This window comes from Scyliorhinus torazame, chromosome 11 (assembly GCF_047496885.1).
Source record: "Scyliorhinus torazame isolate Kashiwa2021f chromosome 11, sScyTor2.1, whole genome shotgun sequence".
Classification (NCBI taxonomy): Eukaryota; Metazoa; Chordata; class Chondrichthyes; order Carcharhiniformes; family Scyliorhinidae; genus Scyliorhinus; species Scyliorhinus torazame.
In genome coordinates, this window is record NC_092717.1 from 192912568 (window position 1) to 192927190 (window position 14623).

Here is a 14623-nt window from a genome sequence, read left to right on the forward strand (position 1 = left end):
TACAGGTTTGCTGACGACACGACCATAGTGGGTCGGATCTCGAATAACGACGAGTCAGAATACAGGAGGGAGATAGAGAACCTAGTGGAGTGGTGTAATGACAACAATCTATCCCTCAATTCCAGCAAAACTAAAGAGTTGGTCACTGACTTCAGGAAGCAAAGTACTGTACACACCCCTGTCTGCACCAACGGGGCCGAGGTGGAGATGATTGACAGCTTCAAATTCCTAGGGGTGCACATCACCAAAAATCTGTCCTGGTCCACCCACATCAACGCTACACCATGAAAGCTCCTCAGCGCCTATACTTCCTCAGGAAACTAAGGAAATTTGGCATGTCCACATGAACTCTTACCAACTTTTACAGATGTACCATAGAGAGCATCCTATCTGGCTGCATCACAGCCTGGTATGGCAACTGCTCGGCCCAAGACGGCAAGAAATTTCAGAGAGTCGTGAACACAGCCCAGTCGATCACACGAACCTGCCTCACATCTAATTGACTTCATCTACACCTCCCGCTGCCTGGGGAAAGCGGGCAGCATAATCAGCCCTCCCACCTGGCTTACTCACTCTTCCAACTTCTTCCATCGGGTAGGAGATACAAAAGCCTGAGAACATGCACGAACAGACTCAAAAACAGCTTCTTCCCCACTGTCACCAGACTCCTAAACGACCTGATTAATACTACACTCCTGTATGCTTCACCCGATGCCAGTGTGTATGTATTTACATTGTGTACCTTGTGTTGCCCTATTATGTATTTTCTTTTTCTTTTCTTTTATTTTCATGTACTAAATGTACTATTTGAGCTGTTTGCAGAAAAATACTTTTCACTGTACCTCAGTACACGTGACAATAAACAAATCCAATCCAATCAAATAAATCTATGCCCCCTGGCTATTGATCCCTCTACTAAGAGGAAAATATACTCCCTATCTACCCTATCTATGTCCCACATAATTTTATACACCTTGATGAGGTCCCCCCTCAGCATGCTCTGCTGTAAGGGAAACAACTCCAGCCCTTCCAGCCTCTCTTTGTAGCTGAAGCGCTCCAACCCAGGCAAAATCCTGCTGAACTCTCTCTGCACCCTTTCTGGTGCAATCACAGCCTTCCTATTGTGTGACAAGACGAATGGATAAATTTGTGGCAGATGGAATTCATTGGAAGCAAGTATGAGGTTATCCATTTTGATCCTATAAGGATAGCGCAGAATACTTTCTAAATGGAAAAAGGTTAAGTACAGTGAATGTCCAAAGAGTTTTGGTGGTTCAGGTGCATTGATCCTTAAAATGCCACAAACAAGTGCAGAAAATAATCAAAAAAGGCTGATGTAATGCTAACTTTCATATCTAGAGGATTGGAATACAAATGCACAAGGGTTATGCTGCAGCTATACAAAACTGTGGTTAGGCCCCACTTGAATTACTGAGCGCAGTTCTGGGCACCACACCTTAGGGAGAATATTTTGATCTTGGAGGGAGTGAAGTGTAGGTTTACTGAAATGATACCTGTACTATGGGCGTTAAGTTACGAGGAGTGTTTACGCAAATTAGTCCTGTTTTCGCTAGAATTTAGAAGGTTAAGTGGTGATCTGATCCAAGTATTCAAGATATTAACAGGGAAAGACAGGGTAGATAAAGATAAACCATTTCCACTGGTTGGAGATTCTAAAACCAGGGGGCATAGTCAAAAAATTAGTGCTGGACCGTTCAGGCGAGATGTTAGGAAGAATTCTTCACTCAAAAGGTGGTAGAGATTTGAAACTTTCTCCCACAAACAGCAGAGAAGCTAGAACAATTGTTCAATTTAAATCTGTTGATCTAAATTAAATCTAAATTTGTTGAGCAAAGATATTAAGGGATATGGGCTGAAGGCAGGTATATAGACCGGGATTCTCACCGGACTGTTTCACGCCGGCGTCAATGGGCCTCTTGGGCCAACGATTCCATGGCCCACAGGGAGCCAGCATGGCGCCGGAGTGCTCCGCGCTACTCTTGCTGCTGTACGCGGCCTTACAGCACGGGCCGGCGCGGAAGAAGGTAGGGCCCCCCCCAGATCACGCGCGCCCGCCGATTGGTGGGCTCCGATTGCGGGCCCAACCGTCATGGAGGCCCCTCCCCCGGAGACTGATCCCCCCGCCCCCCCAGCAGGACAACCACCACGGCCGTGACACCGAGTTCCCGCTGGGTGGAACCATACGTGAACCACGCCGGTGGGAACTCGGCCGGTCGACCGCAGAGAATCGCCACGGGGGCCTCTTTCAACGGCCCCCGAGCGGCGCCGCGTCGCGACTGCCGCCGATTATCCGGTCGCCGGAAAATCACGTCCCGGCGTCGGACCCGATTGCGGGTCTGAGGCCCCATTCTCCGCTCCCATGCTGAGCACCATTTTGGCACGGAGGCTCGGAGAATCCCAGCCTCAGAGTTAGGCCACAGATCAGCCATGATCTCATTAAATGGCAGGACATGCTCGAGGGGCTGAATGGCCTACTGCTGTCCCTATGTTCCTATGTGTGGTGACCAGAACTGCACACAGTACCCTAGCTGTGGCCTGACAAGCATTTTATAAACCTGCATCATTACCACCATGCTCTTATATCCTGTGCCACAGCTAATGGAGGCGAGTATCCCATAAGCCTTCTTAACCACCTTATCTACTTGTTCTGCTGCCTTCAGGGGCCTATGGACATGCACCCCAAGTCCCTCTGGTCTTAGCGTCCTACCGTTCATTGTGTGTCCCATTACCTTATTAGTCTTCCCAAAATGCATTACCTCACACTTTTCAGGGTTAAAGTCCATATGCCACTGATCTGCCCATCTGACCAGCTCGAGTATATCATCCTTGCTATTTACTACATCACCAATTTTTGTGTCATCTGTGAATTTACTCATCATACCCCTTACATTTATACCTAGGTCATTAATTTACATTACAAACATCAAGGGACCTAACACCACTGGGCACAGGCTTCAGTCACAAAAACAACCTGCGGCGATTACCCTCTGCTTCCTGGCACTAAGCCAATTTTGGATTCAATTTGCCAAATTTTCCTGGAGTCCATTGGCCTGGTTTTCACAGAGTCTGGATGACTCGGGAGCCCTTTAAAAATGGCAGGTTGGCCCTGATTTCAGGATTCCCAACACCATTCCTGGCTGTCTGTTTTTTGTTGACTGCCTTTAAAAGGTGCGGGCTGGTTCCTCTCAAAAACCTGCATCTGGCACTCTGGACCTTGCTGGCTCCATTGCAGAGATAGGCATCTCCTTTGTATGGAGTTGGCCAGGTTTTACAAGAGTTGTGCTTCACAATCCTTCAGATGAGTCGTGAACCCAAGTCTGAATGAGGGAACCTTTTCAAAGCCAAGTTCATGTGGCCTTTCATGTCCCCATGCCAAGAATATACATTCCCATTGATCAAATTTACACTGTATAGAACCAATGAAACATACAATGATAGTAGGATGTGTAAAAAAAGCTTTAAAAATACAATTCATTTGTAACTTTCTACTATGTTGAAATAATTGGCGCGATTCTCCCAAAAGAAAGCAAAGTCCCCTCACGAAGCGCGTTTAGCCGCGGGTTTCATGGCACTCACGGTGCCGAGAAACACATGGCTATTCATTGCGACTCACGTTGAATAAGGGGCCTGAATGGAGAATGCGTGGCAGAGGCCGCACATAGTCTTGTTTTGCACAGTGGGGAGCTCTGCTCGCCAGAACTCCCCTTTGTAGCGAGAGATCGGGATGCTCTGTGGGAGAGTCCCTACTCCCTGCAACTCCCTCCCCCCACACGCCCCCCAACACACCCATGCCGAGCAACCCTGTCCTATCGTGTTCATGCAAACTTGGCATCCTGATGGTGCCCATGCCAGCTGGCAGTGCCAGGCTGACAACCATGTGGCACTGCCAGGCTGCCACTGCCAGGGCACCCAGATGCCACCAGCGGCGCTAGGACACCATCCTGCTCATAGGGAATGTATTTGGAGGCCTCCGATTCTCTGGGGACCCAGTGCCTTTCCATTTGGTCCCTGTCTGTGAGGACCAGTGCTGGATGGCGCTCACCCAAGGTCTCTGACATGAAGGGGGTGAATCCCAAAGTCTTATGTACCTTCGGAATCTTGCTTATTAGAGGCTTACTGCCCCGCTCTAGTATGCAGATTTGCCAAAAATGTTCCCGCCTATTGTGGGCGGAATTTACATCGCAACGTCTCACAAGGTCACGTTGGATCTCGCAAGTTGTGGCAAGCGGATAAATCCTGGGAGTGGGGTCTTCCGGCTTTCATTGGCCATGCTGTGTGACCTCAGTCATTTCAATACAAACCAATAACATGGTCAATTATACAGACCTGTTTAAAATATGAATAATGAAAACTACAAACCTGGAAAACCATGTAACCTTGTGAATATAAACATTGTGAAATTGACAGCAGAAATCAGAGAGCCTGAGCTGTCAATCAAGCAATGTTCTCTCTGGGCACAAGTTTTTCAACCAGCTTACTGGTTCAGGCTTGATTTAAATCTCAGACCACGAGAGTTCCGGTGGCGGCCATGCAAGGGTAGGTCGCGAAATCGGCAGCTCCCGCCGCGAACGGACTTACGGGCCCTTTTAAGGAGTTTCAGTGGCTCCTCTGCGGTGAAATTCGGCGGGCAAACAATGCTGGAAGGTTCCCCGCATCGGTTTATGGAGGGGACCAGGAGTAGGACGACGAAGCAAGCGAGTACCGAGAAGCGGGTGGAACAGGTGTGGGAAGACAAAATGTCGGCCGGCTCGGATCAGGCAACGTGGGCCCAGTGGTCGTGGGAACAGCTGGAGGTCCTCAGAAGTTGTTTTGCTGACCTAAAAACGGAGATGCTGGCCCCGATGAAGGCCTCAATGGAGAAGGTGGTTGAGACCCAGAAGATGCAGGAAAAGGCGATTAAGGAGATCGACAAAAAGGTCTCAGATAACGAAGACGAGATACTTGGTCTGGACGTCAGGGTGGAGGCACATGATGCCTTGCATAAGAGATGGCAGGAGAGATTGGAAGACCTTGAAAACAGGTCCAGGAGACAAAACCTGCAAATTCTGGGCCTCCCTGAGGGTGCGGAGGGGTCGGATGTGAATGCATTTGTGACCACGTTGCTGGGGACTCTGATGGGGACGGGGACATGTCCTCGGCCTCTGGAACTGGACGGGACGCACAGAGTCCTTGCAAGGAAGCCCAAGACTAACGAACTGCCGAGGGCTATGGTGGTACTATTTCACTGCTTCTCAGACAAGGAACGTGTCTTGCGATGGGCTAAAAAGGAGCGGAGCAGCAGGTGGGAGAACAGCGTAATCTGCATTTACCAGGACCTGAGAGCAGAACTGGCCAAGAGGCGCGTTGGATTCAACCGTGCTAGGGCGGCCCTCCACAACAAAGGGGTGAAGTTCGGACTGCTGCATCTGGCGATGCTTTGGGTCACGTATCAAGATTGTCACCACTACTTTGATACACGGGACGAGGCGTGTACATCTATCAAACAGGAGAAGTTGGACTCGAGCTAAAGGACAGCCACACTGGGATGAAACGCTCTGGTGTGGAGGGGTAACATGATGCTGTCCTAACATAAGATTGGGAGTAATGTTAATTGTTTGATAGCCGGAGAGAGCTATGTTATGTTGTTTCCCTTTCTTGTTCCCTGTTTCTCTGGCCATGCTCTCGGCTTTGTGGAGTTCGGCCACAGAGGGGAGAGAGGGGCCCTATACTTAGGGCTGCTCCTCAGGCATCTGGAGCCGTTTCTTGTGTGGGGCCGGGTTAGGGCCCGGGGTTTTTTTTTTTGTTTCACTGAGGGGGGGAGGGTTTGGAAAATATTCTTTGGGGGCTGTAAAGGCAGTTAAATTGGGCTTTCCATAGGAAGAGAGGGGCCCGAATAACGAGGCAACAGAATGATCGGAGACAGGCGGGAGCGTCCGGGGTCACCATGGGTCAGCTGACTCACGGAAGCGTAATGGGGGGAGAATTTGCGTTAAGCTGTGTGGTGATCCACTGTAATAGGAGATGTAAGGTAGGACCTGCACTACAGGTTCGCCGGTAGCTCCTGCCAGCTGGCTCCACCCACGGAGAACTGTATAAATATGCATGGCCTCCAGTGCCCTGCCATTTCGCCAGCTGCAGCAGGAGGCCACGCATCTGACTGCAATAAAGCCACAGTTGTACCCAACTTTAGTCTTTGTGCAATTGATCGTGCATCAATTTATTGCAGTCAGATTTTCCACAGAATGGATATCAGAATTAAACCCGATCGCCTGCAGCTGGATCCTCACTCGCCCGACGCCAGGAAAGACTTTACTCACTGGCTAGCATGTGTCGAGGCTTACATCAACGAGGCGGACCCCGCGCCAACGGAGGCTCAGGAGATCAACGTCCTGTACTCCAGACTGAGCTCCAGCGTGTTCCCGTTGATCCAAGACGCCACGACTTACACAAAAGCAATGGAACTCCCCAAAGAAGACTACGCACAGAAGGCGAACACGCTCTTCGCCAGGCATGTACTTTCCACCCACTCGCAACTACCTGGTGAGTCCATCGAAAACTTCTGGCGGGCCCTAATTCAACTCGTCCGGGACTGTGACTGTCAGGCCGTCACGGCCGCCGAACAGGCGAATCTCCTCATGCGCGATGCCTTCGTGACGGGATTGCGTCAGACCGCATCCGAGAACGATTGCTGGAAGGGGCCACGCTCGAACTGGCAGAGACGAAAACCTTGGCACTCTCCATGACGGTCGCATCCCGTAACGTACAATAGTACCTCTCCCGCCGCGCTGCCCACCCTTCTACCCCTTCCTACCCCTCCTGGACCCCGCCGACGACCTCCTCAGCCGGTGCCCTGCCTTCGCAATATGCCTGCGCCGCACGCCGATCCACGCACCCCGGGGTTCCCCGCTGCTACTTCTGCGGTCAGCAGAAGCATCCCCGCCAACACTGCCCAGCCCGCACAGCAGTTTGTAAAGCCTGCAGTAACAAAGGGCCCGCAGCTGGCGAAATGGCATGACTGGAGGTCATGCATATTTATACAGTTCTCCCTGGGCGGAGCCAGCCGGCAGGAGCTATCGGCGAACCTGTAGTGCAGGTCCTACCTTACATCTCCTATTACAGTGGATCACCACAAGCTGGTGCTGGACTTGGGGGATTGGGATCGTGGGGCTGTGGGGGAGGGTCAGGGCGGTGGGGGGGATGCTGCTTTGCTGACAGAAGAGGAGCCAACTTCGGGGAACAGATGAAGAGTCGGGGAGGGGGGGGGGGGGGTCTCCAATGGGTGGGTTCGAGTAAGCAGGGGACGCGGGCTTGTGGCTGGCCGAAAAAGGGGGATGGCTAGTCTGCAGGGGAGGGCGGGGGTTAACCCCCTGTCCAGGCTGATCACGTGGAATGTGAGGGGTCTGAATGGGCCGGTCAAGAGGGCTCGCGCGTTCTCGCTCCTAAAGGGGTTAAAGGCAGGCGTAGCCATGCTACAGGAGACGCATCTAAAACTCGCAGATCAAACAAGATTGAGAAAGGGGTGGGTGGGCCAGGTGTTCCATTCGGGGCTGGATTCAAAGACCAATTCTGGTCAGTAAACGGGTGGCATTCGAGGCAGGGAGTATTGTGGCTGATAAAGGGGGCAGATGCATAATGGTGAGTGGAAAGCTGCAGGGGACCCGGTTGGTGTTAGTGAACATCTACACCCCGAACTGGGACGACGTGGAATTCATGAGACGCATGCTGGGTAAAATCCCAGACTTAGACTCACACAATTTGATCATGGGGGGGTGACTTTAACACAGTCATTGACCCAGTATTGGACCGGTCAAAGTCCAGGTCAGGAAAGCGACCAGCAGTGGCTAAGGAACTGAGGGGTTTCATGGAACAGGTGGGGGGCGTAGACCCATGGAGATTTGCTCGGCCGAGGGCAAAGGAGTTCTCTTTTTTTTCCCACATCCACAAAGTTAATTCTCGTATAGATTTTTTTGTTGTGAGCAGGGCGTTAATCCCAAGGGTGGAGGGAACGGAGTACTCGGCCATTGCAGTCTCTGACCATGCTCCGCACTGGGTGGACTTGCGACTTGGTGAAGAGATGGGGCAGCGCCCACTCTGGAGGCTAGATGTGGGACTGCTAGCGGATGATAAGGTTTGTGGGCAGATAAATAGGAACATCCAAAACTAGTTGGAAACAAACAATACGGGAGAGGTAACAGCGACTACGGTTTGGGAGGCTCTGAAGGCAGTTATTAGAGGGGAGTTAATTTCTATCAGATCCCATAGGGAGAAGTAGGAAAGAGCGGAGAGAGAGGCGCTAGTAGAGGAGATACTCAGAGTAGACAGGAGCTACGCAGAGACACCCGAAACGGGGCTACTGAAGGAGCACCGGAGACTGCAGGCGGAGTTTGACCTGCTGACCACAGGGAAAGAGGTAGCACAGCTGAGGAAGGGAAAAGGAGCAGTCTATGAATATGGGGAGAAAGCGAGTAGGATGCTGGCGCACCAACTTCGTAGGGGAGAGGCGGCCAGGGAAATTGGGGAAGTTAGGGATAAGGAAGGTAACGCGATCTTAGACCCAGAGGGGGTGAACAAAGTCTTTAGGGTGTTTTATGGTAAACTGTACGAGTCAGAACCCCCGGCGGGAGGGCAAGGGCTGAAGCAATTCATGGACCAATTGGGGTTTCCAAAGGTGGAAGAGGATCTGGTGGAGGGACTGGGGGCCCCGATAGAGTTGGAGGAGATTGTTAAGGGCCTGGGGAGTATGCAGTTGGGCAAGGCCCCGGGGCCGGACAGCTATCCTGTAGAATTCTACAAGACATTTTCGGAATTGTTGAGCCCACTCCTGCTAAGGACCTTTAACGAGGCTAAAGAAAGAGGGACCTCCCCCCAACAATTTCACAGGCTTCGATTTCACTCATTCTCAAACGGGAGAAAGATCTGCTACAATGTGGGTCCTACAGACCGATATCGCTCTTGAACATAGATGCCAAATTGCTGGCCAAGATTTTGGCCGCTAGAATTGAGGACTGTGTCTCAGGGGTGATAGGGGAGGACCAGACAGGCTTCGTTAAGGGCCGGCAACTGAACACCAATGTACGGAGGCTCATAAACATTTTTATGATGCCCTCAGAAGGAGGGGAGGCAGAAGTAGTGGCTGCGATGGATGCAGAGAAAGCTTTTGACCGGGTGGAATGGGAGTACCTGTGGGAAACGCTAAGAGGGTTTGGATTCGGTGAGGGATTCATAGAGTGGGTCCAACTACTTTATCAGGCCCCCGTAGCAAGTGTATGCATGACCAGGGTGAGGTTGGAATATTTTAGGCTTCACCGAGGGACGAGGCAGGGGTGCCCCCTCTCCCCGTTACTATTCGCCCTTGCAATAGAACTGTTGGCCAAAGCACTGCGGGCTTCAAAGAACTGGCAGGGGTTGGTTCGGGGGGGGGGGGAGGAGCATCGGGTCTCGCTCTATGCGGATGATCTGCTCCTGTATATTTCGGCCCCACTAGAGGGGATGGGGGAGGTCATGCAGATTTTGAGGGACTTGGGCAATTTTTCGGGGGACAAATTAAACAAGAAGAAAAGCGAGATGTTCGTGATCCAAGCTAAAGGGCAGGAGAAGAGACTGGGAGAGCTTCTGCTTAAGATGGTGGAGAAAAGCTTTCGATACCTAGGTATGCAGGTGGCTCGGAACTGGGATGCCCTCCACAAGCTTAACTTATCCTGGCTGGTAGAGCAGATAGATAGAGGGGGACTTTAAAAGGTGGGGCATGCTCCCGCTTTCTCTAGCGGGGAGGGTGCAGACCGTTAAGATGACGGTCCTCCCCAGAGTTTTGTTTGTCTTCCAGTGCCTTCCCATCTTCGTCCCCAAGTCCTTCTTTAAGCGGGTGAACAAGATCATTTTGGGATTTGTAGGGGCAAATAAGACTCCGCGAGTAAAGAGACTGTTTCTAGAGCGCAGTCGGTGCTGCCAAAATTTTGCAGCTACTACTGGGCGGCTAATATAGCCATGATTAGTGTGATGAACGGTTACTGCCTTATCATCATGTAAGGTGATGTCCCCTTTAAGACCAGGCTTGGAACCCTGGGGACTCCGCCTCTGGCTCCGCCCATCTGGGAGCCATACATAAAGGCCTGCCTCATGGTCTGTATAGCAGTCAGCTCTCGTCCAAATCTGTAGCATAGTTATTAGCCTAATAAAGCCTTCTTTACAGTTTAATCTCTAAGCATCATTATTGAGGGCACCTCAATTTATTAGGCTAAACTAGATTCAGGATGGACGCAGGCCTAAAACCAGAGAAGCTTAATCTGGAAGCACGAACGCCGGAGGCAAAGGAAATTTTTAAATACTGGCTGCGGTGCTTCGCGGCCTACCTGGACTCCGCAGAGACTCCCATCCTGGGGTCACGCAAACTGCGTCTACTCCACGCCCGGGTGAGTCACAGAATCTCCGCCACGCTCGAAAAGACGACGAGTTATGAGGAAGCGATTGAGTTGCTCCGCAAGCGGTTTGTCAAACCCGTCAATGAGGTGCACGCCCGGCATCTGCTCTCTACCTGCCGGCAGCGCTCGGGGGAATCACTCGACGAGTTTGTTGAGAAACTCACCGCGCTGGCCAGGGACTGTGACCATCAGGATGTGACAGGGGAAGTCAATATGAACCTGCACATCAGAGATTCTTTCGTGTCCGGCATCCGCTCGACCTACATCCGGCAGCGACTGCTCGAAAACGGGGCAAAAGACATCCAGGAGACGCTAACGCTCGCCTCCTCGCTGGAGGTGGCCCGACATAACTTGGGTACGTACCCCGCGGACTCTGCCAGCCCCCCCCGGACTTCCTCAGACTCACCCGTATTACAGGCCTGCGCCACGCGGCGACCCGCTCACCATGGGGGCACACCTTGCTACTTCTGCGGGCAGGGCCAGCACCCACGCCCACGCTGCCCAGCCCGCTCCGCGATCTGCAGCGACTGCAGGAAGAAAGGGCACTTTGCGAGGGTCTGCCTGGCCAGACCCAGGGGCCAGAAAAACAAAGAACAGCCGGCCCGAAAATCAGGCTCTCAGGCCCGCAGGCCTCGCAATGCTGCTGCGCACCAACCCGACACGTCCTCTTCTGACGCGTCATCAGCCTCGTGCGAATCATGGGAGCGGCCATCTGGTCGGCGGCCATCTTCTCGACCCGACACGTGCAACCAACGGCAGCGGCCATTTTACGACTCCGACTACCCGCGACTGGGTGCGATCACCCTCGATCAAACTCGGCCAAAACACCTGCAGAACTCCATGATGCAGGTCCAGGTCAACGGGCACGACACTGCATGCCTCTTCGACTCCGGGAGCACGGAGAGCTTTATCCACCCTGAAACGGTAAGGCGCTGCTCCCTACGCACCCATCCCACATCCCAAACCATAGCCCTCGCATCTGGGTCCCACTCGGTACAAATCACGGGGTACTGTATTGCGGATCTCTCGATCCAGGGTGCCAAATACACCCGTTTCAAATTTTATATCCTCCCTCACCTCTGTGCCCCCCTGCTGCTCGGACTGGATTTTCAGTGCAGCCACCGAAGCCTGACACTGAAGTTCGGCGGACCCTTGCCCCCCCTCACGGTGTGCTGCCTTGCGACACTGAAAGTCGCACCCCCCTCGCTATTTGCTAACCTCACCCCCGACTGTAAGCCAGTCGCCACCAGGAGCCGGCGCTACAGTGCCCAAGATATGGCTTTTATCAAGTCAGAGGTCCAGCATTTACTGGGAGAGGGGGTCATCGAGGCTAGCAACAGCCCTTGGAGAGCGCAAGTGGTGGTAGTCCGGTCCGGGGAGAAGAAACGGATGGTCGTGGATTATAGCCAGACCATAAACTGATTCACGCAGCTTGATGCGTACCCCCTTCCTCGCATCGCGGAAATGGTAAATCGGATCGCCCAATACCGAGTCTTTTCCACGGTCGACCTCAAATCTGCCTACCACCAGCTCCCCATCCGACCAAAAGACCGCCCCTATACTGCCTTCGAAGCAGCCGGCCGGCTCTTCCACTTCCTCAGGGTCCCCTTTGGTGTCACAAATGGGGTCTCCGTCTTTCAAAGGGCGATGGACCAAATGGTGGACCAGTACGGTTTGCGGGCTACATACCCGTACTTGGACAATGTCACCATCTGCGGCCATGATCAGCAGGACCATGACGCTAACCTCAAAAAGTTCCTCCAGACCGCCCGAGCCCTTAACCTGACCTATAACGAGGGCAAATGCGTTTTCCACACCACCCGGCTGGCCATCCTCGGCTATGTCGTGGAAGACGGGGTCCTAGGTCCTGATCCCGACCGCATGCGCCCCCTTAAGGAACTCCCTATCCCCCGCAGCCTCAAGGCCCTCAAATGGTGCTTGGGGCTTTTCTCCTATTACGGCCAGTGGGTCCCCAAGTATGCGGACAAAGCCCGCCCACTCCTAAAGACCACCACTTTTCCCCTCTCGGCTGAGGCTCAATTGGCCTTCAACCGCATCAAGGCCGACATCATCAAGGACGCCATGCACGCGGTGGACGAAACCATCCCTTTCCAGGTAGAGAGCGATGCATCAGACATCGCCCTGGCTGCTACCCTCAATCAAGGAGGCAGACCAGTAGCGTTCTTCTCCCGAACCCTCACCGCCTCCGAGATTCGACACTCTGCAGTCGAAAAGGAGGCACAAGCCATTGTGGAGGCTGTGCGGCGCTGGAGACACTACCTCGCCGGTAGGAGGTTTACCCTTGTCACCGACCAACGGTCGGTCGCCTATATGTTCGATAACACGCAACGGGGCAAAATAAAAAACGATAAAATTTTGAGGTGGAGGATCGAACTCTCCACCTACTCGTACGATATCAAGTATCGTCCAGGGGAGCTCAACGAGCCCCCAGATGCCCTGTCCCGCGGCACATGCGCCAACGCGCAGGAGGACCGCCTGCAAGCCATCCACAATGACCTCTGCCACCCGGGGGTTACCCGGCTCGTCCATTTCATCAAGTCCCGCAACCTACCTTACTCAACCAACGAGGTCAAGGCCATGGTCAGGGCCTGCCAGGTCTGTGCAGAGTGCAAACCGCACTTCTATCGGCCAGACAAGGTTCGGCTCGTGAAGGCCTCGGGCCCCTTTGAGCGACTGAGCGTGGACTTCAAGGGGCCCCTCCTGTCCACCAACCGTTATGCCTATTTCCTCACCGTCATCGATGAGTTCTCCCGTTTCCCATTCGCCATTCCCTGCACCGACATGACCTCAGCCACGGTGATTAAGGCACTGCACAGCACCTTCACCCTGTTCGGTTTCCCTGCTTATATCCACAGCGACCGGGGTACATCGTTCATGAGCGATGAACTGCGTCAGTATCTGCTCAGCAAAGGCATCGCCTCGAGCAGAACGACCAGCTATAACCCACGGGGAAACGGGCAGGTGGAGAGGGAGAACGCGACCGTGTGGAAGGCTGTCCTTCTGGCCCTGCGGTCGAGAAATCTCCCAACCACCCGCTGGCAGGAGGTCCTACCCGATGCCCTACACTCCATTAGGTCACTCCTCTGCACGGCCACAAATGAGACCCCTCATGAGCGATTGTTTCTCTTCCCCAGGAAGTCTACCTCCGGGGTCTCGCTTCCACCTTGGCTGACGGCTCCGGGACCTGTTCTTCTCCGGAGGCACGCAAGGAGCCATAAAACGGACCCCCTAGTTGAAAAGGTCCGACTGCTCCACGCCAACCCCAGTTACGCCTACGTGGAGTACTCCGACGACAGGCAAGATACGGTTTCCCTCCGGGATCTGGAGCCCGCTGGATCCTCCACCACAGACGCCCCTTCCCGCACCGCTCCCCTGAAGGACCCGTCGCCCCCTACAACACACCCCTTTCCGGCCCTACCACCCGTTGGTGAGCTCCTACCGTGCGCCCCCCCTTGCGCCCCCCCTTTACACACCCCGCCTGCACCGGCTCCGCTACCCCCGGCCCTGCCTAGTTCCTCTGCCCCGACCCGGACCGAAGCTCCGACCGCTGTGCTCCCGCATGTGCCCTCAACCGGGACGTCCGTGCCCGCCGCACCACCGCCCGAACTGAGGAGATCGAGGAGGACGATCCGGCCGCCGAGACGGATGAACCTATGATGGCACTTCACCCCCGCCGGACTCCTTTTTAAACAGGGGGTGAATGTGATGAACGGTTACTGCCTTATCATCATGTAAGGTAATGTCCCCTTTAAGACCAGGCTTGGAACCCTGAGGACTCCGCCTCTGGCTCCGCACATCTGGGAGCCATACATAAAGGCCTGCCTCATGGTCTGTATAGCAGTCAGCTCTCGTCCAAATCTGTAGCATAGTTATTAGCCTAATAAAGCCTTCTTTACAGTTTAATCTCTAAGCATCATTATTGAGGGTACCTCAATTAGGAAATGGGTACTGGGGGAGGGGTCGACGTGGGAGCGGTTAGAGGCGGCGCCATGCAAAGGCACCAGCTTAGGGGCACTTGTAACGGCACCTCTGCCGTTCTCGCTGGTGCGCTGCTCCTCAAGCCCGGTGGTGGCGGCAGCACTAAGGATCTGGGGTCAGTGGAGAAGGCACAGGGAGGTGGAAGGAGCCTCAGTTTGGACCCCGATACACAACAATCACAGATTTGTTCCGGGCAAGATAGATGG